At 41.7% G+C, this 23,218-nt stretch overlaps 1 protein-coding gene across 7 annotated transcripts in view; it reads left to right on the forward strand.

The window, feature by feature from the left end:
• Positions 1-23,218, forward strand: part of CPQ (carboxypeptidase Q) — a 199,817-nt gene that overhangs the window by 143,915 nt on the left and 32,684 nt on the right. The gene's annotated exons all lie outside the window — the stretch shown is intronic.

The following is a 23,218-nucleotide window of genomic DNA, read 5'->3' on the forward strand; positions in this document are numbered from 1 at the left end:
CTGAAAATATCTAACTGAGAATCCCATTTGGATTTGGGGTGTGGTTGTTTTTATTCTGGCTGTGCCTCTGAGAGGCATATTCATTCTCTATTGTTTGCTGTGTAGGAAAGCTGAATTCTGTTTCTGTGGGTGGGGATATTCTTTTTCATATGGAAGCATTTGCCATTTGTTGATCCTAAAAAAAACAACCCAAGTGTCCTACATCAGCACACAGAGCTCAGTGTTAACATGTTAAATATAAAGTTTGGAAGTGCAAGTTAGTTAAGCCTTATTCCTAGAATTGCCCCTGACTTCACTGAAGCTCATGCAAATAATGAAGTTCTCTAAGGAAGTTGGAGGTGGAAAGTGTTTGCCAATGGAAAAGTGTGAAAGTTAAATATGATTCTTTCCAGTCACATTTTCTTATTTTACCTTTTTGGAATTTGACTGTGTAAAAAATAAGACAGATTTATAGTGTGAAAATGCTCACCAAAATGATAACGATCCAGAATGGCTGTTAGGAACAACAGCAGAAATATCTGTGAATTCATGGATTTCATTCCTGGAAAACAAACTGTAACGCCTTCAGTATTAACAAATGAATAAAAAGTAAACTGTTCAGTAGCGTTCCAGGAAGACCATGCATAAGCTGCTCTTGATGGGAGGGACACAGGTTAAATGGATTAAGCAGCTCTCCAAGTAGTTCCCTATGTGAAGTCATATGATGAGTGTTTCTAATAGCATTCTTCAGTACTTGATACATCCTTTACTATTCAGAGTTTCCATTAGTGGTTTGGAATCAAGTTTAAAATTGCAACAAAGCAGAGCTGATGTAATTGCTATTGGAATGATAAAGAATGATGAGCACAAGCTGATCGTCTGGCCAGGGTGATTCTGTTCATGTGAGTCCACTTTGTTTGCAGCTCTCTTGTACTGAAGTCCCAAAAGAAGTTGCAATATTTAGAAAAAATCACTTCCTTGGACCCATTAGCTACTCTATTACTAATGTAAGCCCATATATTACCTTCATTGCCGTAAGGTCTCACTGCTGCACCTTGCCCAGCAGGGCCTGAGGTCCCATTCTGCAGAGCTGCTAACCTGCTGCCACACCTCCAGCCCATACTGCTTCAGTGGGTTGTCCTGTTCCAGTACAGGACTTTGGTTTAGTCTTTGCTGAATATTGAGGTCCACTCCGTCAGGCCACTTCTGTATTCATAGCTCTCTGAACATACGCTCTGCCTTCCAGCATGCACAACTGCTCCTTCTGAGAATTTAATGAATACATGGGCCACCCCTGTTGTCTGGGTCATTGCTGAAGATGCAGAGAGTACTGGCCCGACATTACCCCCGAGGGTCACACCACTCATAACAGCCACCAGTTAGACTTCAAACTGTTGATGGCTACCCTTTGAGTCCAGTTGTACAGTCATTTTTCTATGCACTTTTATTGCAGCTCTCTCCAGTCTGAGATTAAGGAGACTGAGGTTAATTTCTCTAGCTTATGGTTCTCTGGATCCTGCTGCTTTTTATTTTACAGCAGGCATAAAATTTGCCCCTTCTCTGTCTTGGAGATTCCCTGATTGCCACAGCTTTTCCAAGATGATAGAAAGCAACCTCTCAGTGGTACTGGTGAGCTCTTTCATGCAGCCCATCTAGTACCATAAATTTGTATTTGCCACATTTACTTATACAACCCCTAATTTTGTTTTCCTATACCATGAGTAGTGCCTTTTCCCTCTTCTCCCCAACTTTGCTGCCAGGCAGAGACCTGAGAGTTACTTCATATTTGAAACCACAGCAATTACTTTCTTACTATTTTTTCATTACTAATTATAGATTATATAGCAAATAATATAGCACTCCCACAGCACTTTTTCCCAAACAATGTAAAAGTTTTACATGGAAAGAAGGCTGAAAAAAAACCATCTTGACTGACTGCAGGGCACATTGGAGTTTTGAACCAAGGATGGTTCCAATCCAGGATCAGAAAGCTTTTTAATGACAGAGCTTCAGATATTACTCAGAAACCTCATCCCTTCCTTGTGCAGCAAGCACATCACACTTTCCACTTTCATTTGCAGGTGACATTTTAGATGTAAATTCTGAAGAATGCTTTTGATGGTAGACATAGCTGAACAAATACAAAGCTCAGAAATCATTTATAGAGACATCTTCCTCAAAGGAGCAAGCTCAAAGTCGTTTCAGTGGCAGTTTCTCCAGGACATCGTTAACATTTGCCAACTTCAGAATGGGAACTGTTCTAACTGTCTTCAAAACTGATTCTACAGATCTTGTCTACAGTGCTGCTGAATTTCTGAAGAGCCGAATTTATTGAACAGCATTTTTTTCCCCCCAGATATCTCTCTTTACTGTAACATTATATGTCTTTTCATGAAATAATTCCAGTCAGTTCAGCCATGGACAAGACCACAGAAGCACACTTAAGTGTGAAAGGAGTTAAATATACATTTGTATTTTGTAGTGTCAAATTCTCAAGAGAGGATTGTGGGCTACATGAGAATGCAAGAGAGAAGGTACAGGGTAACTGTTACGGCTCTGAGATCAGCTGCCATCATGACGGAACAATTTATGCTTCCTCGGTTTCCCTAATGACAGCAGTTATTTGAGGGGTGCTGAGAAGCTACTTTTTATCTGAAACGTGAAATAAAGAGGAAGGAGTCTTCAGTACCCTCCTAAATAAGCTGATCCATCTTCTGCTGCAATCATCAAACCTTGCGTTCATTTAGCACAAGGGCAGCTTTACCTCATCAAATGTTGTGGACGCTTATATGGAAAAAAGTTAAAAGCTTATGTGGAAAGAGCTTCCTACAAATGTATTTTATTTAATACATTTTTATTAACAAACCTCTCTGCAAGGACAAAGCATGCACTTCAACATGAGCAGCAGTCTGTTCTCCATACAAAGAGCCAGAGAGCCAAAACTCAAGAGGGTGGAAGCAAGGACAGGTAGCCTGGGAGGAATACAGAGAAATTTCTTGAGCAGCCAGAGGTCAGCTTAGGAAAGATAAAGCCCTGAGAGAATTAAATCTGGCCAGCAATGTCAAGGGCAGCAAGAAAAGCTTCTATAGGTACACTGGTGATAAAAGGAAGACAAGGGAAAATGTAGATCCTCTCCATAAGGTGACTGGGGAAGTGGTTAACCATTCTATGATTCTGTGATTCTGATTTTGATTCATTAGGACCAGTCTGTCCACAGCTCTCCGCTTTTTGCAGTGCCTGTGATGGAGCGCTGTCTCGGTCACCATGCAGTTCTTGGAAATTCACCAGTGAAAATGTGCACTTTTCCTGTTGCTTATCTGGCTAAACTGGATTTTAAACCAGTTCAGTTCTATTAACTATATTAAACCTGAGCAGTGACCTTCTGGGAAGCAGAAATTTTGTAGTTGTTGCTGCTATTTTTAAAGAAAACAAAAGTAAGGAAATAGCTGAAAGCCGGGATTTTCGGACTCTGGTCTTCGACTAGGGATTGTGTATTACTCCTAAAAACGTACAACTTTGTCTGCCACTAAGCGTTGTCTGTATTGCCTGCCTGCTTCCCGAATCCAAACCGACAGCAGCAACAACCACGACAGAGTGGAAGGTGCAGGAGCGGGTTGAGAAACATCAGTGCTCTGTTGTCCATTTCTGAGCAAACAGATGCAAAGACAGGAAAAACAAATGTAACACTGGTGAAATCACAGAAGTGATTTTCAAAACATTTTATGCCTTGTACTCCCTAAAGGGGAAAGTTCTAAAGGACTTTTAGCAGTATTTTCCACACACATGCATTGCAGTTCATGTGAAATATTTAGGAGCAGAACATCTTTCTGATCTAAAATTCTTATTTCTAGACTGTTCATAAAGTGCAGAGAGGTTGCTCCAGAACTTTGATGCCTAGTTGAATACTGCATGCAAGGTTCACTTGAAATAGTGATCCTTAATTTCCCTCTGCCTTGCAGGCCAACCTTGACTATAGCCATGGGTTGAGTAAAGCACCAAAGAAGATCTGTAGTCTGTTAAGGAGCTATTTCAGAAATGCATACAAACAGAAGAGATTTCAAAAAGCCACAGAGCTGGCAAGAAAATCTCTGGAGAGCCTCTAAACATCCTCTGTTCCAGCCTCGCCAATGCCTGTGTCCTTTCTTTCATGTTTGTTTATGCTGCTCTTGAAGACTTACTATAATGGAAAAATAGACCAGCTGGTTTGCCCCCGTGCTTAGTTCTTAGGAAGGTTTTTCTAGTATCTATCCTAAGTCATTCCTGCTGCAATTTAAGTGCATTACCTCTCTTTTCTTTCCATTATGAACCCAGAAACATGTTTTTTAATCTCCTCTTGCAGCAGGTTTTTATGTAAAGTTCTTTTTTTTCTTTCTTTGTGTAATAGTTTATATTTGCCCCTACTAATCATCATCCTGGGTGGTTTTACTTTTCAAGTATCTTGTTAGTGAAGATCACAAACTCTCATCATGCTTATAAACAGATGATCAGAACGTAAACGCTTAAGACAAGGCTTAAGGCTTAAGATGAAAAGACACACTTCTCTGGACAGTAGATAATTGAATCCAGGAAATCAATACAAGATGTTTTGGAGACCAGTATCAAACATAAATTTTAAAAGGATGAACTACCACATGGGAGGAAGGTCCAGCAAAGGCTGTCCAACACAGTAGTACGAATGCATGTTCCTGTTCAGAAAGTCCTCAATCTGTTGATGGCTGGATAGGTATACTGAAGGAAGAGACCCTGTTTCTCCTGTTGTTCTTCTCACAACATTAGCTGTTATCAGAGAGTATCACACTGGCTCAACCTTTGTATTTTTCCCAGTTCTTTTTATGTCTATATATAGTCTAAGTAGTGCTAAATAACCCAGGTAAGCAGGCTTACAGTACTCTTTAGCATCAGTGGCCTTTTAGATGCAGTAATGTTTGCATGTTATTTAAAGTGTTAGATATAAATTATGATGCAGTCTTCCCTTTAAGCCTTTGTCTCTGTAAAATATAAATCCAAGACCCTCATCCTGCAGCCAGGAGTCTGTGGCTTCCTGCTTCAGGTGTGGGCTCGAGCTGAAAGGCAGTGTATTGCAGATGAGAAGGGAAATGGGAGAGGGAAGGTGAAGTGATTGGGGTGGAGCTGTGTGGGGTCTTAGGCTTTCAGCTTTTCAGGCTAACTATTCTTAAATGAAAGCATCTTTCAGTAAGTTTCCAGACTTAGGCCGGAGATAAGCAGGAAATACTAATGATACTAATGATTATTATTGGCTCTTTGCATCTTCTGTGCTTTAAAAATGCTAACCAAATCTATAAGCAGACAAGGTGCTGCAGCAACAGCCCTTCACTTCCAAACTGCAGAGACTCTAAAATAAGCTGAATGGATTTTAAACTTAAAAAAATAAATTCTTAAGTGCCTTTTCGTTTGTATTTCAGAGCAGAATTAAGGCCTCACCTACGTGCTACACGTCACCAAAAGAAGTCTTTAGAAAAATACTGCTGAAGGCTGGGCTGTTGCTATTTCTCTTACACTCAGGTTTTAACTGGTGCATCTCACAAAGTGACCTCAGCCCTTGAATTAACAGCAGCCCCTGGAGAAACAGGCAGCTGTTTTCTATGCAGCAGTTTGCCCCTACACTGTCTATACTAGTTTCAAACATTCTCATTTTGAAGTCTCCGTTCCCTGCCTATATGCAGAAAGCTGCAGAAATAGATGTCTGCTAATAGCTACAAACCCTAGTTTTAGCAAAGCCTAGGTTAATTCTTGGGGTGGGTTTGTTTGGGGTTTTTTTCCCATGCAAAAGGGGTAGGGAAGTTCCTAAGCTGTTTACACAGAAGAGCCACTGCCAGCTTTGAAAGTTATTATTAGGTCTCCAGCCATCATTAGTCTTGAGCTTGTAACTGCCAGCAGCATGAAGGAGATGGGGTCTGACAGGGCAGCTCTTGCTCTCTTGCTGTGCTGAAGTGTGAGAACCACAGGCTGAACGTGTCAGAGCTTCAGCACTCCAATGCAGCAGCTTGTTTTCTTGGTCTGAACAATTTTAACCCTTGTAACTTCTATCTAAGAAATAGATTTCATTGTGCAGCTGAAACTGATTGACAAGTTTTAGACATTTATAATCTTGAAAACATCCCAAATTGTCCACATCTTTAATTTTAAATCCTCAAGCTGTGCTAAGTGGGAAGCACTGGAGAAAGTCAATTAGTCTGCCTCCCCTCTTCCTTTAGTTCCTAATTACTGTGGGTATTTTTCTTGTCCACCAAAACCTGATGGCTACATTTTAGGGCAGATGTTCGTGTGCAGTCATGATTCTTAATTAGAATCATAGAATCATAGAGTCATAGAATGGTTTGGGTTGGAAGGGACCTTAAACATTGTCAAATACCAACCCCCCTGCCATGGGCAGGGACTAGACCAGGTTGCTCAAAACTCCATCCAACCTGGCCTTGAACACTGCCAAGGATAGGGCATCCACAACTCCTCTGAGCAGCCTCAAATGTGCAGCTGGAGTAACCAGGTCTCCCAGTACCTTCTGGAGAGGGCCCACATTTTCCCTCATCTCATCACCAATGCAACTATAGAAGCTTCTCTTACTGCTCTTGACATCCCTGGACAGATTTAGGTCTATCAGGGCTTTGGTTTTCGTAACTTGACCCTAGGCTGCTTAGACAATTTCTGTGCATTCCTCCCAGCCTACCTGTCCTTGCTTCCACCCTCTGTAGAATTCCTTTTCGTCTATGAGTTTATCCTGGAGATCCTTGTTTGCCCATGCATGCCTCCTGGCATTTTTGCCTGGTTTCTTTGTTGGGATGCCTTACTCCTGAGCTTGGAGGAGGTGATCCTTGAATATTAACCAGCTTCCCTGGCCTCTTCTTCCCTCCAGGGCAATATCCCATGGTAGTCTACCAAGCACACCCCTAAAGTGGCCAAAGCCTGCTCTCCTGAAGTCTAGGGTAGTAAGCTTGCTGTGTGCCCTCCTTGCTGCCCCAAAGATCTCAAACTCCACCATTTCGTGGTCACTGCCGCAAGGCTACCCTTGAGCTTCGCATTCCCCACCAGCCCCTCCTTTTTGATGAGAATAAGGTCCTGCCTAGTACCTCTCATTGTTGGCTCCTCTATCACTTGGAGACAGAAGTTATCACCAGTGCATTCCAGGAATCTCCCGAGTTGCTTATGCCTTCCTGTGTTTTCCCTCTGACAGGTATCAGGGTGGTTGAAGTCCCCCATGAGTACCAGGGTGTGTGAATGTGAGGCCATTCCTATCCATCTATAGAGGGTCTCATCTGCTTGGCCTTCCTCGTCAGGGGGCCTGTAGCAGACCCCGACTGTAATGTCACCTGTCCCAGGCCTCCCTTTAATCCTGACCCATAAACTTTCTGTTGGCTCTTCATCCATCCCCAGGCAGAGCTCCATGCACTCCAGATGGTCATTGACACAGAGGGTACACCTCTTCTCATCTCCCCTGCCTGTCCTTCCTGAAGAGCCTGTATCCTTCCATTCCAATACTCCAGTCATATTTTATGTCTTATTTCAGGATGCTTGGGTAAAAGAAGGGATCATCACACAGTTTAAAAAGTCATTTGCTTTTTTCTTCTTTTCTGTAAGGAAAAGCTCCTCTCTTTCAGTCAGAAAAGTAGCTGCCAGGAAATCTACGAAAAGTAAAATGATTTTGAGACATAGTGCAGTGGTTTTGATGGAATTATCTTGATACCTTTAAAAACTTTTTCTCTCAATATACTCAACCTAGTGACAATTTAATTTCACTGTCCCTTGGCCCAAGTAATGACTTCCAGTTTCTAATTAGAGAGCAAGAGAGAAGGGACTCGCATAGTCCCTGGGGCCTGAGCTAAGAGAGTGCTGAGAAACACTCCTGTAATAATTTAATAGGCATGAATGCCCCTGCCTGCCGAGCCAGCTCTGCTGCCTCTGTGGAAAGGGCAGGATTGCTGCTTCACCCATGTGTCAGTCTTCTCCAACTAGCTATGACTTGGCTTCACCTCCCCAGGCTGTGCCAGTCATGATTTGGGCCACTCTCTCATCCCTCCTTACAGCTTACCTGGGCAAAAACATCAGCCTCCATGTTTTACGTGTAGAGCATCCTTTCTGCAGCAAAAAACCCCGGGTAGTTTGAAGACATGTCCCTATTGTGTATAGCACTATTCCATGTCTTTTGCTGCTTTTCTCAGACCATGCTTTTATGTCTTTTTGATTTGCAGTGCAGTTTAAATTCATTGAGACAGGAAAGTCTGGTTGCTCTTCCACTGTTTCAAGAAGATATTTGGCTGCTCCATTGACTAAAATAGGTAGCTTTAAAGCCACTCCGAGTGCCTCATCTAATTCCACATAAGCCTTGGGCTCTCGGTGTGCAACACAAAACAGAATCTAATTATTGAAATAATTATTATTGCCTTCTCTGCTGCACTGTCTTTTTCCAAACCCAGAGCCACCTTTGGAGTCACAGCTGTGGACCCGCTGGCAGCGGTGGGACATGACGGCAGTTTGTCAGCCTGGGAACAATTTGACTGTACTTACCTGGAATGAGCTACTCATTTAAAATCTCACTTGTCTATTTTTTGACCCTGAAAAGAATATGTGACAGGGAAATTTTCCCTTCTTTATTCAAGGCATTCTGATTTCAATGGCTGCATTTCTGAAAAGGTAGTGCTTTCTTTTTTCACCTTTTTCTGAGGAATCTGATACTAGCTAAGGCTAAGGTTGAGCTACCCAGGACTAATGAGACCTGCCAGATTTTATTCTTCTGTCATTCCTTGTAGGAGTGGGAAATGGAAACTATTCAACCAATAATCATGCAAGACTATTTTACAATAATGGAGCTTAAAGAGAGAAAAATCCTCCTCTTTTCCTTTCTTTTTTTTTTTTTTTTTCTTTTACTATCAAATGCCTGTCAGTTTTAAAGTGAGGATGTAAAAGTAAAATAAATATTGGCTAGAGTGTAAAAATTTTTCATTCAAACAGTATTTTTAGGTTAGACTTTTAATTCCAGTCTGACTGAGTAGTCATTGCAGTCCTTTGACCTTACAGCATTTGTATTTAGCAAGTGCACCTTTGGCTCCTGGAAGGTTTTAAATTATGTGGGGGTTGGTATAGGTATATATTTGCTGTGTAAAAAAAGTCTTCAATTTATGTATTTGAAGAGAACCAATGGTCATATCTACTCTTTTCCAATGAGACCGGTGTGTTTTGGACTTTTTCACAGACTATAAGGTTTATCTGTATTCTCAGACTTCCCTTGACGATGAGCATAGTGTAGGAAACATTTCAATTGATTTGAGAAGTGTGTATTAGTACAGTAATGAAAAGGAAGGCAAACTGGTGAGGACAGATATCTAAATCCATCTAATCTGAGTCTAATGCCCTGAGTGCCTGTCAAATGGGATTCTGGTTATGAAAACTTGCATTTGGGGATCATGTCTTTCTCCCATAAAAGGCAAACATAGCAGTGTGGAGATTAAGATTTTTTAAGGAATGTATTAAATTCTAGCTTCTCTCTATTAGAATAATTGTAATTATTCAGTAATAATCTTGCTCTAGGCTGCTGTCATCATCACTGCTTCTTTTTCACCTTTGCATTAGTCTATACGTGGTGTTTGAATGTAGCACCATAAACAGCTTTACAAGAGGGTGCTTGCACTTGAGTTAAAAATTAAACTTGAGCTTGAATTAAGCTTGAGCTAGAATTAAACTTGGCTAGGGATGTTAAGGATAACAGGAAGGGATTCTATAGGTACAAAGTGAATAAAAAACAGACTAGGGACAGCGTAGGCCCCCTCCGAAAGTTCTCGGGAGAACTGGCTACACAGGATTTGGAGAAGGCTGAGGTTCTGAATGACTTCTTTGCCTCAGTCTTCGCTGGCAAAGGCTCTGACCGCACCACCCAAGTCTTGGAAGGCAGACACAGGGACTGTGAGAATGAAGACCTTGGGCCCACTGTAGGAGAGGATCTGGTTCGAGACCATCTGAAGAACCTGAACGTGCACAAGTCCATGGGACCTGATGGAATCCATCCGCGGGTCCTGAAGGAGCTGGCGAATGAAGTTGCTAAGCCACTGGCCATCGTATTTGAAAAATCATGGCAGTCAGGTGAAGTTCCCGACAACTGGAAAAAGGGAAATATAACCCCCATTTTCAAGAAGGGGAAAATGGAAGACCCGGGGAATTACAGACCAGTCAGTCTCACCTCTGTGCCTGGTAAAATCTTGGAGCAGATTCTCCTGGAAGGCATGCTAAGGCACATGAAAAACAACAAGGTGCTTGGTGACAGCCAGCATGGCTTCACTAAGGGGAAATCCTACCTGACCAATTTGGTGGCCTTCTATGATGGGGCTACAGAACTGATGGACAGGGGTAGAGCAGTTGATGTCATCTACCTGGACATGTGGAAAGCGTTTGACGCTGTCCCACACCACATCCTTGTCTCTAAATTGGAGAGACATCAATTTGATGTCCACCACTCAGTGGATAAAGAACTGGCTGGATGGCCACACACAAAGAGTTGTGGTCAATGGCTCAATGTCTGGCTGGAGACCAGTAACGAGTGGTGTCCCTCAGAGATCGGTGTTGGGACCGGTCTTGTTTAACATCTTCATCGCTGACATGGACAGTGGGATTGAGTGCGCCCTCAGCAAGTTTGTCGATGACACCAAGCTGTGTGGTCCGGTTGATATGCTGGAGGGAAGGGATGCCATCCAGAGGGACCTTGACACGCTTGTAAGGTGGGCTGATGCCATCCTTATGAAGCTTAACCATGCCAAATGCAAGGTCCTACACCTGGGTCAGAGCAATCGCAGGCACAGCTACAGATTGGGCAAAGAAGAGATTCAGAGCAGCCCTGCAGAGAAGGACTTGGGGGTGTTGGTTGATGAGAAGATGAACATGAGCCAGCTTCAGTGTGCGCTCGCAGACCAGAAAGTCAACTGTATCCTGGGCTGTATCAAAAGGAGCATGACCAGCAGGGCGAAGGAGGTGATCCTGCCCTTCTACTCTGCTCTTGTGAGACCTCACCTGGAGTATTGTGTGCAGTTCTGGTGTCCTCAACATAAAAAGGACATGGAACTGCTGGAACAAGTCCAGAGGAGGGCCACGAGGATGATCAGGGGACTGGAGCACCTCCCGTATGAAGATAGGTTGAGGAAGTTGGGGCTGTTCAGCCTGGAGAAGAGAAGGCTGCGTGGAGACCTCATAGCAGCCTTCTAGTACCTGAAGGGGAACTACAGGGATGCTGGGGAGGGACTCTTCATTAGGGACTGTAGTAACAGGACAAGGGTTAATGTGCTAAAACTTAAACAGGGGAAGTTTAAATTGGATATAAGGAAGAAATTCTTTACTGTGAGGGTGGTGAGGTACTGGAATCAGTTGCCCAGGGAAGTTGTGAATGCTCCATCCCTGGCGGTGTTCAAGGCCAGGTTGGACAGAGCCTTGGGTGACATGGATTAGTGTGAGGTGTCCCTGCCCATGGCAGGGGGGTTGGAACTAGATGATCCTTTGGTCCTTTCCAATCCTAGCTATTCTATGATTCTATGAGTTCTTTGACTATATCCAACATGAAATTGCTTCAATTTATACAGCTTTGAGCACCGCTTTAAGTTTTAGCATGAGGGTAATATACCAAAAGATTGCTTTATGTATTTTAAATGGAGCCTCTAACCATGTAGTTTAATTTGAATGAAAACAAAACAAAGCAAAAACCCAGACCAAACCCTCAAGTTTGTAAGGAAACAGCATGCTCCATGAATGGTAATACAGCAAATGCAATAAACCTATCTTTAAAGCAAATGCTATTTGTATTTACTGGTAGGACTAAGGCTTTGTCTCTGGAAGTACGCAGATTAACCTTTCAATCTAAAATTAATTGTCAGCTTCTCTTAGCGTCCCTTCCAAGCTTGTGTGACTTCTGTTTCACTCTTAACATATTTACATTTTGACAAGTCACTCACTGTGTTTGCACTGTGGCAAAATAGCTATCACAGCAACTCAAATTTATGGGTTGGAAGAATCATGCCTGTTAGAGACATTGCTTTATTTACTCTGTCTTCTTTTAGGATTAGTTCTGCTGTGTGGATTAGCCAAAGCCCACATACAGTTAGGGATACGCCGTAGAGTCAGAGCAGGTGTGATGAATTTCTGTCCTTCCCTTCCTTAAAGCACAGAAAACCTTTAATTTCCCCTTTTCTTTTCCAAAGGGGCCGCATGTAATTTCCTGATACACTAAAACCAGAAAGATTCTGAGATTGGAGACAATAGTGTTGCAGCAGGTGCCTTCACTGTGCCTTAATCCCTTTATTGTTCTTGTTGTTAAAGTATGTTGTTTCTTCACAGCTTTGCTGACAAAGATATGCAATTTATTGCTTAAGAGCATTGAATCATTAGAATTGTTTATTTTCCTTCCTGCTACTTTGAGTTCACAGCCTGTGGCACAACACGGTCTGTAGACTAGAATGGGAAGGATTGCTACAGCTTTGTTTCAGAAATGACTCAAACTCCTGGATCTGAACAGCCCTGAACCTTGCAGTAAGATCAGAGCTGAACTTTGTTTCAAGTACCTCTCTGTTTTTCTATTAGTAATGAACTAGCTAAATATACACTGGCTCGTAGATCGAATGAAAGACGTATTTCATCACCAATATCTGGAGCATCTAACATTTATTAGGAAATAACTTATATTGATTTAAAACTCAAGTATGCATTAATCAAAGTAATCACTGATATTTTGAAAGGTATCTTACTGTTGTAGCCATTGTATTCTTCCAGCCTTGTCTGATGATCCTGCACCTAAAATCCATCATGATCCTGAAAAGTTGGATAGTCTCAATGGGTTAGGACAGTAAAAACCATTGCTCATCCTATTGGTGTGGTTGTATAAATGCAGTTGCTGTTCGTGTGATATAAAATAGAACAGACTTAGCGTATTTAGGATGTCTTTTTCTTAAAGTAGGGTGACCATTTGTTTTTTCATAACTAGTTAAACACCAGAATGGTCATAAAGAGGCTTTGTTCACCATATGGGCAGAAGAGATCTCCACTTAGTTGGGTCCTATGAATGCTGGCATTTCTAGGAGTCAGTTACTTGCTGGCAAGGGCCCTAGAGGAACTTTGAGATTAAACATACAGTTATGATCACATCTAAGATCTTACCTGGAGCCTACAGTGAATTTCAATGGAAACCTGCATGTTTCCTCTTAGTCTCCCGCATCCTCTGGGAAAGCATTCCTCAAGGCTTGCATTAAATTGGATTGTGAGTTTGGGTTAGGAAATAACTGTTAATTGTAAAATACAAGGAAGCTACTCCAACGGATTGAAAATGTAAATGGATGCAAACGGTTACTGCAAACAGAAATACTCCCAAAACCCTGATACGGGGGTCATTTACAAGTTCCTGCTCCTTACATCTGACCTTCCAACTGTCCAGGGGCTGCCTGTTGCCAGCAGATTTCTAGGGTGGTTTGGAAGCTGTTGGCACAGGGTAGAGCAAGGGTCTGCCCTGTGTGTTAGCAGGAAGTTCTTTGGCTGGCAGAGGATGTTAAAAGAAAGCAATTTAATACTTTGGATTTCAAATTTATGCCATCAGCTACATGATGCAGTTACACAGAGAGTTTAGACATACAGAAATGCATTTGATTAGGAAAGATGGTTTACGTGGGTCCCAGTCTTCACTTGACCCTCGTGTGTGATATTTGAAGCTTAATGGCATTAAAATAAATCACATGCTCAAACTTTAACTGCTTTGCTGAGCTGAGGCATAAACAAACACATGAAAAAGAATTCTAAATCAGAGAAAATGCTGATTTCACAGTGACTTTCATCCCTTTTACACAGTGCTTAAAAGAGAATGCCAAATGTAAAGGATTTATAAATCCGACAACCAATTTTAAAAGTATCAACTTTGTTACCTAGTGTCTGCATAATATAGGTATCTGCATATCTCATTTGAAAGAAAGCACAAATGAAATAAACTATATTAAAATATCCGGAACACATACATGCATCTATGTAGACATCTAACGGAGGTAGATAGTCCTTCTAAATCGAAATGCTTAAGTTGAGAATCCCCTAAATAGGGGCTGTGAATCACTGAACCAGGATGGTTGCAGAGCCAGGAGAAGGGCTGCAAAGACCAAAATCACAAAAGTAATAAAAGAACCATGCAGCTTTTGAAGAAAGAAATCATGCATCACCAATCTAGCAGGGCTTTTTCAGATGAGTTTATAACCATATTTGTAGATGGATCTGGTCAGCAAAGTACAGTCGAGTCTTCAAAAGCTCCTGGATCGAAGACCTTTGAAAAATAAGCTACTGTTAGATAAGAGGTATTTAGCTCTTGCAGGATAATACCTGATTAAAAGAAGGTAAAAATGAATTGTCAATCTCCATAATGGAGAAAGCACCAGCTAGGAAGACTCACCCTTTGATTTTCTTTTCCTAACTGATTTAAGCCTAACTGACTTGCTGGTAAATGAGAAAATGAACATGAGCCAGCTTCAGTGTGCGCTCACAGCCCAGGAAGCCAACCTGGGCTGCATCAAAAGGAGCGTGACCAGCAGGTCGAAGGAGGTGATCCTGCCCCTCTACTCTGCTCTCGTGAGACCTCACCTGGAGTACTGTGTGCAGTTCTGGTGTCCTCAACATAAAAAGGACATGGAACTGTTGGAACAAGTCCAGAGGAGGCCACGAGGATGATCAGGGGACTGGAGCACCTCCCGTATGAAGACAGGCTGAGGAAGTTGGGGCTGTTCAGCCTGGAGAAGAGAAGGCTGCATGGAGACCTCATAGCAGCCTTCCAGTATCTGAAGGGGGCCTATAGGGATGCTGGGGAGGGACTCTTCATCAGGGACTGTAGTGACAGGACAAGGGGTAATGGGTTAAAACTTAAACAGGGGAAGTTTAGATTGGAAATAAGGAAGAAACTCTTTCCTGTTAGGGTGGTGAGGCACTGGAATTGGTTGCCCAAGGAAGTTGTGAATGCTCCATCCCTGGTGGTGTTCAAGACCGGGCTGGACAGAGCCTTGTGTGGGATGGTTTAGTGTGAGGTGTCCCTGCCCATGGCAGGGGGATTGGGACGAGGTGATCTTAAGGTCCTTTCCAACCCTAACTATTCTATGATTCTATGATTTAGGATAGAGTGTGGAGGAATGGAGGAAGAGCTTCCAAGTGTCTTTTACTGTTGAAGCTTCATCTGCTTTTGTTTGGGCTTTTATAGTTTCTTTTTTTTTTTCCAGTCAAGGGCTGTTTAGGATATTATTTTGGAGTCTGGTCTACCTGTGCTGCATGGAGTAGAACTGCTTCCTTCTGTGAGACCTCAATTCACAGGATTTCATGCAAGTTTAGATTGAATCCCCAGCTGTCAGCAGTCCTCTGCCCCAAGTGAAAGGTTAATGCATTGCAAAATTAACTGGTAATCCAGAGCTGCAATTTAGTCTGTTTAATGTATCCAGAGGATTAATTCTCAAATGCATTAAGCAAAACAAGAAATACTGCACACTTCATATTGTCTCCCTTCCACTGTAGTCTCATTTAATTAGCCACTGAAACAACCAACTGAAAGCTTTCCCTCTGCCTTGTTTGAATCATGAATTTTAAAGACTTTTGAGAGAATGACTCAGGAGGTGAAACAGCAGGGCTTCTTGTGTTATTTATAAACTCTGTACTGGAAACTCTTTCAGTGTCTGTAGCCATGTAACTCAAACAACTTCTCCTGTAATTTCATCATTTGAGACTAAATGACAGGAGAACTAATGCTGTCAGCGCCCCACTAAACAGCATTAGCATTATCCATTGCCTCTGCCCACTTGAAAAATGGATAATGAAATAATTGGCATTAAAGCCAGCTATCAACTACAGGTTATCCCATGAAAGAATAGGTTAATATGAGCACCAAAATACATGTCTGAAATAATTGGATTTTCATTACAGTAATAGTTCTGAAGACCGCTATTAAGTGAGGGCAGCTCACAAAACATCTGTGCAACACATAGCACAAGCAGCCAAGCACTCCATGGGGCTTGCAGCAACGGGGATATGTGCCACGGAAGGAGCTTTCCAGCCAGCCCATCCTGAACAGAACTACTGGCACAACAGATTTACTCCCTGACCACTTAAAAGTTGTGACTTTGCCAGGTTTTAGAAAAGCACAAACTTAAAATAAATTAAAAAAATGAAAAAGAGAGAAATGTTCCCATTAATCTCTTTTCTGTTTTCTTCTTGTTTTGGTATCTCTTTGACACATGTCCTTTGAAGGGATCATTTTCTCCCCACCTCTGCCCTGCGGTTTTGACCTTTCAAAATGTCTGGAGCATACATGCTCCAGCTATGAGAACTGAGGGGTTATTGATTCTGTTATGGTATGGACATGTGTGTACCTCTACACTCCCATTTCATAGGGTATGTAAGAGCACAAAGCTGAGTTAGCACTCTGGTGTGAGGAAGAGAATGCTCTTCAGTATTTATGATTTCCTAGTTTTTAACTGCATAGAAGATTGTGAAGTACCCCTTTGCCTCTTTTTTCCTATTTCTGAGTACTCAGTGTAAAGGAAAAGGAGACATATATTTCATCAGATCTTGCTTTATTTTCCAAGGCATTATAGTTTTTCAGTACATTCCTGAAGAGTGTCTCTGGCATTTAAAAAGTCCAAGATTGGAATAAACTTCATAATGAAGTAAAGTTTTCTTGTTTCTTCAGGAAAAAGCAGTCTTTAATAGATGGGAAAAAAAGAAAAAAAACTGTCTTTTGTAGCCAGGAAAAGGTTTCAGATTAAGTGTTTGTGTTAACATCTTTCTACAAGCAGGACCTTTGATAGTATGCGGATCTGTCTTGACAAGGAGAAAAAGCTCAAACACATAGGCACTTGGAAGATGCAAGAGATACACACATCATCTTGAAAAGCCTTTCTTTTGGTTTCATATTATTTTGGAAACATTGAGCAAAATATCCCTTGTTTAGGCATTTCCAACTTTTCTGTTAGGACATAGTACAGCTTACTCAGTAGGGCACTGGCCTGTGCTCAGATGTCTGGCATCTATTCCTTTCTCAGCTGCTGTAAGAAAATGAATGTGCCATTTCATCTCTGCATGCGTCTCTCTCATCCTGCAGTCTCTCTTGTCTGTTTAGAGAGTATGTTCTTCTAAGCTGGAGTCTTTTCTATTTGGAGAGGTATATATACTGTGTAAAATAGCAGAGTGACAATTCTGTCAGCTCCTCTGGGGACTACCGTAAAATGAAACCTAAAAAAGTTATACACTGTTGTAATTCATTAGCATATTAACTTCACTGTATATGGCAATCTACATGTAGAGATCAGTATCCCAAAGATCTAACTGTAGTACTGAAGACCCAGCACACCCAGGAGAGGTTATACAAACAATGGGGAGTTTCCCGTCGTATTTGAAAGATTCATGGAATAGTTGTGTTGTGAAGTTTACTTAAAAGCAAAGACAACTGGGACAGTACAGCAAATGTGTATTGACTTCAATACTCACATTTGTCTTTCTCTGTCAATTAAATAATATTTGGCATATGAAGAAGAAAAGAAAGAAAATGTAGTGAGGAATGTAATCTAAAATGTTTTACAGTGAAAAAATACTCCACATGCTTTCCACCCTTGAAGATATCTGTGTTTTATGGAAACTGCCTTTGTAATCTTTCTGATAATCGATAACTAATTTTCCAGTCATTGTTTGCACAAACAACGATAGTTGTAATGCTTAAATATCTGTCAAGAGAGTTTAATTCTAATGTTAACTTATCACAGCAGTGCATATGAAAACAGTAGTGCCTGACAGTGATTGACAAGAAGTAGTGGTCATCATTGACATGCTCATCATTCATTTTGTGGTTCATTCATCCTTCTACCTCAATAGCAGCATCACATAGTCTTAAGTTGGCAAGAAAAAGAAAGTGCCAGACAGTTCATTAATGTGTGAAGAATTGGTGTTTAATGTGGACATGTTGTAAGGAAGGTAAACATTCTGGTCATCAGCCAATTAATATTCACATTGTGCATTTCATGCTGAGCTCAGAAGCTAGGAGGGATGGGTCTTTTTTAAGTATTCTTCAACGCTCGTGTGTGTGTATTTTCAGGATACTCTTACAAAGCTGATTACTGAAAATGTATTGTCAGTATCAATTACCACAAGGCTTTTACCTGCCTTGTGCAGTGCATCAAGCCATGTGTGAAATAGCGGATTATGCAGAGACTCATGAAATGAGTTCAAGACAGGAATGATTTGAAGAATTTGTTTGTGGTGTGTCAGTTAGAAGAGATGTCTGAATGAAGGAAATAGCACCATGGTGTTAAAGAGTACTACAGAATGGCTGAGGTTGCAGGCACCTCTTGAGCTGATCTAGTCCAACACCCCTACTCAAGCAAAGTCAGCTGCAGTACATTACCCAGGACCATGTTCAGTCAGGTTTTGAGAATGTCCAGATGAAGGCCCCACAGCCTTTCTGGGCAACCTCTCCCAGTGTTTGACCACCCTTTCAGAAAAAAATGTTTTATGGTGTTTGGATGGGATTTCATGTGTTTTGATTTGTGGTGATTGTCTCTTGTCCTGTTAGTGGGCACTACGGAGGAGAGCCTGGCTCCCTCTTCTTCATTCCCTCCCATCTGGTATTTATCTCTTCCCCAGGCTGAACAGACCCAGCTCTCTCAGCCTTTCTTCATAGGAAAGATACTCCTTAACCTTCTTCGTGACCTTGTGCAAAACTCCAGTAAGGAGCTCCAGATGGGTAGATGGAAAGATGCCATTTCTGGAGATGGTGCCCTCACTGCAGTGGCACAGGAGATGGCATATCTTACACTCCTCCATGAGACAGCTACCATGTGGGGCTAGGAAACAAGGTCCTCATGGCATGTTTGTGACAATACCTCAGGCAAGTCACAAAAAGGGCAAATGGAGTGGGTGAAAGTGCTGGCAACAGCCGCATCAAAAGGTTGAAAGACAAACAGTTGTTATACTATTATGTATTACATTGTGTTATATTATGTTTAATTCACATTAACTAAACAAAAAGCAATGGAACGCTTTGGTGCAGTTTTAAGCCACTGGCTTATTTTTCTCACAACTGCATAAAAGTGGATTGGTTCACGAACAAACACTTGTGCTTGGTGGCAAAGCTTGGAAGATGGCAAGTCTTAAGGTGCAGCATTTGGGGAAGGAAGACAGGATAAATAGCATTTATGTTTGAGGGACTGGCTAAGCTGTGTGTAGCGGACCTGCGATACCTAGGTTCAGTACATTTCTTAGAAGCTGAATTTGATCACAGGACACCTACTTGCCATGATAAGGGTACCCCTGTGATTAATAATTTTGTCAGCTCAGATGACCCCAGTATCACCCCAAGCCCCCCAGTGCAATTTGGGTTTTCAGCAGGAACGTGATGAGCACAAGAGCATATGCTAGTTGTGCACGTTTTTAAAATTATTACATTTTTGGAGTGATCTGAGCTGTGTGGTGAGTGCCGCTCTGCACTTATCCTGAGGACAAAATCGGTTTCATCTGCACCCTACTCAGCGTGCAGACTCACTAGGAGGTCAGGTATAAGGAAACGAGTGCCAGAGGAGTCAAAAGCAGAAAACCAAGACAAAATAAAACCCTGCAGCCTCCGCAACAAAGAAACCAAAAAGCCCAACCTGATAAGTTAAAGGCATCACTGAGTGCTTTCCTCTGGACCCTACTTAATGCAACTATTTCCCACAAAGGGCAAGTAAGGTGATGCTTCTCTGTAAGAAGAAGAGCCCTGTTTTAAGTGCCCAAAACACATACATCATGCTACTAAATAATGGACTGCTTGGCCGCAGCAGCTGCTCCAAAAGTGAGATATAACTCTTCTGGTGCCTCCATCAGACCCATATGAGTGGGTCTCACCAAGCAGCTGAGGGATCACAAGTGTCTCTAGGTAGCTGCTGTTGAGTAACTGTGCTGCACCACTCTACTAGAGAAAGCTTCCTTCCACATTGCAATGGAACTATGAATTACCAATTATCTTATTATTATCTTATTGGAGCTGTAAATCATTAATTATTCCCAGTTTTTAACTACCAGTATTTTTGATGCATTCAAGTAGTAGGAACAGCATTTTTGGCAGCGATTTTTAACATTTGCTGTTTTCATGCCACAACACCTACTACATCCAGCTAGAAGCAGTTTGTCACCAATTTCCTTATTGGCCAGCAGTATTCCGTATGTGATTTGCATTACTGTAAATGTGAACAGACTTAAAAAGGACAATTAAAGAGGGTTGTTTGGCAAACATTCCCTTTCTCTTTACGGGTGCTCTGCAGACACAGGAAAGGAGCAAAGTGCATAAAACGTGACAGTGGAGGACTCAGCCCATCTCTTGTTTTTCTGTTTGAGTAGTGGTTCCACCTGGAAATCAGAATTAAATATGTGATATGCCTGTACAACACCTCCCATCTAAGGACTTTTAAGTACTTAGTTAGACCTTTCAGACTCCTGTAAGGCTGTATGTTCTCCCCTTTCTGGGTGGCTAGGATGGAGATGGGTGAATAATTTATAGGTCTGAAACATGGCTAGTCATCTGTTTTACTTGACTGCTAGCTTATGTAGCTGGCAAGAATAAACCTCCATTTATTACTTGCTATTGTTCCTTAGGGAAAAGTTACATAACAACAACAACAGAAAAAAACCAAACCAACAAAAACCCAAACAGACCTTAGATCCATTTTAGGTGGAAGAACAAAATGGGTAGCAATTGGAGCTTTAAAACTTGTATCTAAGAGAATTTTTTCCAGTTTCTTTCAAGCTTCTGGAAGTGGTGTGTTTGGCTTTGAGGCAGATTTTGTTTGAGAAGGGTTAACAATTCAGTGGCTATTGAGGATACAATACAGCCAGCCAGCTGATGTGCTTTGAAACCTCACTGTTTGAAGTGTGATGCAGAATTCGTCTCTCCCTGCCTTTTGTAGGATGGCTGATTGTGCTCGTAGCTTTGCTGCTTCTGTTAGGGTTTTAAAAAAGGGGCTATAGGATCCCATGGGCTTTGTTTAGGTAACCCAAGATGACTACAGTCTGTGGAGCCCTGTAGAACTTCCCAGTTCTCAGTCCTGGATGCATTCACTGGCAAAAGGGCATTACTCAGCATCTTGCCACAGCCTGACGACCTCTGGAAGACATAAATATCTCTGGGCAGCTAACATCAACAAGGAGGAGTCTCAAGTTTGGAACAGGAGACATGAAAATTGCTTGCAGTCATATCTGTGTGCCAGGGTGTTTCATGTCTAAAGGCTTGTGTGAGGCCCTTGGTTTGTAAACTGTTCTTGTGCTCAAAGCCAGTAACATGGATTTTCACTTTTGTTTCTAATTATGTAGGATAAAACTGCTTTCTTAGGGTCTTTTCTTTAGTCTCACAAGATGTTTACAGGTCATTGACTTCAATGCTAACCCAAGACCTGAAAGAGAGAGCACAACCAGTTTAGGAACTCTTCAATATTCTCTCTACTCACACACTCTGATATTTCCTGCACAGTAATTCTTTGATGACAAAGTCAGAACATTTTGTGATTTTTAAAATCATTTTAGAGAAACAAATCTGTTTCAGCATTTCAGGGAGTTAAACATTACAATGCAAAGGGTGTTTATCCTTATCCATTCACAAAGATAATACACTGCTTTGTAAATCCATAGTTACTGTGATTAGAAATGTCTATGACAAAATCCAAGGGAACAATTTTGACAATTTTTGTCTATGACAAAATCCAAGGGAACAATTTTTGTCATGAGTCTTACAAAAGTATTCAGAAATTGTAAAGGCTTTGCCTCAGAGGCTTGTAATTGGCCTGTAGTGCAGAAGCCCCTCAGTTAAAGAATTTGTCATTGTTCAACGCTTTTCTGGTTGTATATATTGAAAAGAATTCAGAATGAAATTTTAAAAATTAATAAGAGTTGACATAAATTCAGTGCTACCATTATTGGAATGTAATGCAGCATCAGGGTGTAACCTATCCAGTGACTTGGGTGCAATTGCATTGCTTAAACTCAGTAGCAAACAAGTCTGTTAAGGGCAAGAAGAGCCTCTTACAGTAAAATTAATCACAATGCTGTATAACCATGTGTTATAACATTTGATCTTCCTGTGTATCATCTCTCTTATGAAGGGATCTTCATCTTGGATGGAATTATAAGATGCATTACCTTTCTATTTCTTCTCTCTAAAGCAACAGTGAATCCAGCAGTCCCAGCCAGTCCCCATTACAGCAGTAGAAACATACCTGTTAACCACAGTGAGAGCCAGACTCTCTCCTGAATAACCGTATGAGCGATCAAGAGATACATATTATAGCAATGTACAGTTGCACTGTGAGAAATTTTGCTTTCATTCTCTTCAAAGGCTTCAGGCATCTCAGGGAAACCAAGAAAAATCATGACTAACTCTTATGAGCATGCATGAGTTTATCAAATACCTCATCATCTGATACTGATTTCCGCTGCATGTAAATAAATATATGAATAATTTATTTACTTCATTTTTATAATCAAACAGTCCTGAGTGCTTTTCTGTCTTACTTGACATAGTAGGAGTAGCCTCAGTCTGTGTTTCTGCCTGGGGCCCATAGCTCTTATTTGTGAATTCACATTAGTGCTTGTTCTCTGGGTTTAAACACGCAAGAAGGGGGTCCTGTTGTGCTAGGTAGGTCGGAGCTGTGCAACTCCTAGCACTGATCGGGAGGCAGGCCAAGAGAATCAATGCAAAAGAACTGCAAGCAGTGAATTAGTGTGCTGGGGAAAAATATCGTATTTACTCATTTTCAAAATTTAGGGTGGAATTCTGTTAAAGATGGAAGACTTGATAAAGTTGAGATAAAACCAAAGCAGATGGAGGCTGATAAAACCAGAGAAGAGGCAGAGGAAATGAACTGGGAGAGAAGAAATTGCAAGGAACAGAGGGTTAGAAAGGTCAGTGGGGACTGGACCAGACAGAAAATGGCCAGGGTTAAAATCTCCCACTGGCATCCCTGCTGCTGTGCCTAGTGAGACAGCAGCTTTCCCTGCTCTGCTTGGCTTTGGTCCGCCTTGGGACCGTGAGTGATGCCTTACCAGCATTATTTGTGCTCTGTGAGACCACCTGGCTTGGGTAAGAGTAGTCCATGTATCCCGAAAGGGAGTCAGTTCCTGAATGGGAAGAACTGTGGTTTCACCTAAGTTGCTTCTGCCCCAGTTGATGAGGACTTCTCTGTGAGGGTGCTGTAGTCCTGGGTTATCTGTGTTACCTCAGGTTATCTGG

This window comes from Lathamus discolor, chromosome 2, assembly GCF_037157495.1.
Source record: "Lathamus discolor isolate bLatDis1 chromosome 2, bLatDis1.hap1, whole genome shotgun sequence".
In the NCBI taxonomy this organism is placed as follows: domain Eukaryota; kingdom Metazoa; phylum Chordata; class Aves; order Psittaciformes; family Psittacidae; genus Lathamus; species Lathamus discolor.